The sequence below is a fragment of the Pinus tabuliformis genome, chromosome 4_1, assembly GCF_031772625.1.
Source record: "Pinus tabuliformis cultivar Carrire ecotype Pingquan chromosome 4_1, CPIR1, whole genome shotgun sequence".
NCBI lineage: Eukaryota > Viridiplantae > Streptophyta > Pinopsida > Pinales > Pinaceae > Pinus > Pinus tabuliformis.
The window spans coordinates 697,245,683-697,249,949 of NC_142303.1; the positions used below are offsets into that span (position 1 = coordinate 697,245,683).

A 4,267-nucleotide genomic window follows, 5' to 3' on the forward strand; every position below is an offset into this window, starting at 1 on the left:
AACTAAAAAGAAAAAGAAAAAAAAATGTGTAATTAGTCTGAATCGTGGTCCTTACATTTGGTATCAGAGCTAAGTTCAAAATATGGACCTTGAAGCCTACCTACTAGAAAAAAAAAATATTGCAAACAAATTTAATTATATTAGAAACCAAAATAGATTGAATTATTAAATGACATTGACCATAAATTTAAATGAAATAGACCCCGTCTTCTGCTCTATTTATCCTAGAATAGTCTCGTCTATTTCCATTCCAGGAGGAGTTGGATATTTTGCAACATGGGGTCTTTTGTAAGCATAATAGTCTGAAGTCATGGGGTCTTTTAACCTCATTCTCAAGAATGAATTGAAAAAAAAAAAAAAAATGATTTCTATTTTCTATTAATTTTATTTAAAAATTTACATTTCTTTTTAAACATCAAAATAATATAAAAGGATTACATTATATATATATATTTTTAATTTAATATTTCATAAAAATAATAACTTTTTAAAATTTGAAAAAAGAAAAAAAAATTAATGACAAATTATTAAAAAAGTATTATATACTCTACGAGAATAGAGAAAAGGAAAATAATGATTTTTAAAACAATATATTATATTATTTTATATAGAAAATACAAAAATAATATACTTTATAAAAGGATATGATATGATATTTTATAATACTTATATAATTTCAAAAACATTCTTAAATATTTAGAAAATTAAAATTAATAAATTTTTCATAAAATTTGAGTAACTTCCATATTATTTTTATGAAGATTCTGAAAAAAACAATAAACAGAATAAAGAATGAAGATTAGAGAGAAAGAGAAAACAAATAATAAAATTGTTTATAGTTAACCATACGATACACGGTAACGTTATTAATTAACGCTACAATACACGGTAACATTATTTATAGTCTAACTTTTCTAACATTATATCCAGTTACTCACCTACGACCCAGATAAGTCACAGTGAGATGTAGCTGTGGCTGCCCCTAAATATCACACCTATCAATATCACACTTGTCAATATCACACTTGTCTATATCTGTAACGTATTGTAGCTGTGAGTATACAAGCTGTTAACACAGAGAATTGATTTAAATTGCGGTTGGAATCAGTAAGCGGACTTCAGTTAAACTACCTCTCCATTTTGAAATAAATCGGTTCTGAAGATATTGAAAGGATTCTGGAAATTGAGTCGGATTCGGCAGTTTCGCATCAGAGCGTAGTAGGCATGAATAAGAAGCAGTTGAAAAGCAGAGTTTGTGAAATATCGGATTTTGTAGAAAACCGTTGGCAGGTCAAAAAGGAGGTCCTTGAAAAAAATGGGTATGTTGCTTCTAGGGCAAGCCTTGGAAGTGACAAGTAAACCAACACTAAATGCTTTGGAAGTGACAAAGACTCCAATACTAAAGGCTTCCGAAGTGACAGATACTCCAACGAGGAAAATAAGGGTATCACCACAGAGGTTCTGAGAGGGGTTAGGTTGTTTTGGAGAGTAGCAGCAGCGTCTATGGGGACTTACAGGAGGCTGTTGTTGAAGGCAGGTTCGGGCTCGTTGTTAGCGCATGAGATGTGCATTAATGGGCGGAGGGCCATGTGGGGCGTGGTGATGTCTCAGGCGGCACTGGACGTTGCAGTGGAGAGGCGACGAAGGAAGAGGAAGCTGCAGATCGATCCTCCCCTGAGTGCACTCCAGCGTAACCGGGATTACGCCTGACAGTAGGCGCAGAGAAATCCCAACCTCCCTGAGTTGATAAACGTGCTGGTGGGGGACAGGCTGAGCCTCCACAACCGCATCCAAACCCTGTGCATGGCGGGCAAACTGCAGGAGGCGATAGAGGGCGTGAAGGCAGCCATGTTTTCTAGGATTCGCCCCACCGTTTTCACCTGTAACTCTGTCCTAGGCGCCCTCCACCGAGCAGGTGAACACGCTGATGTGGTTTCCCTGTTCAATTTTGTGAAGAAATCTCGTGTTATTCCCAATATTGTTACATACAATATAGTTTGAGTACACATTGCTAAAAACTAGACATGGATGCCTCCTTCAACATGCTTAAGACCATATATGAAGCTGAAATTACACCAGTAATGTGACATTCAGTCATTTGATGAAGTCCCATTTTAGACTCCAGAAGTACGAGGAGGTCATGAGGCTTTTCTGGGAAATGCTTGAAAAATGCCACGGGGTCGATCCACCTACATATGCTGCTACTATTGAGGGTTTCTGCAAGGGGGGTGCTATGAAGCAGGCAGAGGAGCTTTATATGGAAATAAGGAGGAGGGGTCCATATTTAGTGAGCCAGTCTTTTGTAATTTGATTGGGGGGTTTTCAATGCGGGGGAGATTCAAAAGGCATTGGATGTTTCTGATTTCATTCCGGAGAAGCTCGAGCGGACTGTCATGTCATATAATGCTGTGATGGACGGTTTCTGCAAGGCCGACCAGTTGCAGGAAGCCCTCCAGTATCTAGATAGGTGGTTGAATGTAATTTGAGCCCCATTGCCGCCTCATATACCATTCTCATGAATGGCTACATTACTCAGGGAAAATTGCAGGAGGCCGAGAAGCTCTTTAGATCCATGACTGAGAAGGGTTGTATTCCAGATGCTTGTGCTTATAACACGTTGCTAGATGCCTACTTCAAAGAGGGTATGTTTGCGGAAGCTGAAAAGTTATTCGAGGAGATGGTGACCGAGCGCAAAGAACCTGACTCAGTGACATGTACGATGTTGATTAATGAGTTTTCTAAGCGGGGTAAGGTGGAAGGAGCCTTGAAAATATTTGCCAATATGATAGAAGGTGGTTTAAAGCCAGATGTTATTGTTTACAATAAATGGTTTGGTATTTTATGCAAAGAAGGCAAATATGATGAAGCTAAAAAAAAAAAAACTCTTTGAACATATGGTGGATGGAAGCCAAAACCCTGATGTTGGTACATATGAGTTACTAACAGAGGGGTTTGGCCAACAAGGGAGAGCTGAGGAGGCCAAGAAGCTATTTCGAGACATACTTGAAAAGGGAAATTTGAGTGAGGACCTTGTTGCTTTGCTCACTGGAAAACTAAAGGAACCAAATGTTGCCAGTAAAGTGAAACCAAAGGATGAAGCCGCTGTGTAGGTTAGTTTAGTTATACACATGCAAAATTAGAATGGATATAACAGTGATACAAAATTTTGGTCAAAATATATGTACACAAAGTTTCTTCTAGTGTATGACGAATGCAACACTTGCTTGTTAGATGTTTGCTTGCCAGATATGCAGCTTAATTAATTGCAGTCTCTGAAGGTTCTGTCATGATTTAACTTAGGCTTCATCTTCCGCAGAGACAGTATCCGATCGATTTGGTTTTGTTTCCAATCCGTAACTCTAGTTTAGTTTACATGTTTAGGAGGTTACAGATATTCCAATTATTATAAAGTTGGAAAGAAAACTAATCTTTTGAAGAAAAATTTATATTGACAGCTTTGTTGTATGCTTTAGCAAAATAGTGCTTTCAAGTTTGAATTTCACATTCTAGCCTTTTGGTTACTAAGACCATTTGTGTCTATAATATTTCGTGCAATAGTTCTGCAAATGATGCAAAAAGAAAATAAATAAATAAATAAATATTAGCATACGTTTGACATGTTGAATTGTGCAATGCAGGTTTCTTAAAACGTAAAGGTTTTCAGTCACTCATTATGCTGTATTACTGTGTGTATATACTTTTTAGATGGTACTGAGTTTCAATCATTATAGATAGTTTATATAGAAGAGAGTTTAGCCTATTGTGGGTCATTAGTCCCAAATTCCATGACAGATAGGCACTGGTTAATTTGTAATAAATTTTTAAATGTACTTCAATTTTGTTTTATTATGGGAGAGAAGTAATCTCAAGGGCTAGTTACTCGTACCATTATTTGTAATAGGACAAATGTAATCTAAACCATTATTCCTGGGGTAGCCAAAGGCAACTCAATTTCTTCAGACATGCAAGGTAAACTCAATTGTATAATATTTGCAGGTGATCCTTGGGCTTGGTATTTCTTAGTTTATTATAACATTTAGTTACACATCATATATCGATAGGAAACTCTGGATGTTGTTTACTGACTTGAACGAACTAGTTTATGCTTGTTATGCCTTCACTAAATGGCAATATGAATTTCCTTCTATGATTTGTATCAGTTAATGTTCAATAGTAAATGTAGTTCTACTGATTGCTCAGAGAAGAAGCTATGGGATTCCATTCAAGCTATTTTTGATGATACAAAAAAATCCGTTGTGCTTGGTGA

The 4,267-nt window shown here is 36.4% G+C and overlaps 1 pseudogene; it reads left to right on the forward strand.

Moving 5' to 3' along the window:
* Window positions 1-1,316: 1,316 nt before the first annotated feature.
* On the forward strand, window positions 1,317-3,110 carry LOC149178058 (pentatricopeptide repeat-containing protein At3g49240, mitochondrial-like; annotated as a pseudogene).
* The last annotated feature ends 1,157 nt before the right edge of the window (window positions 3,111-4,267 follow it).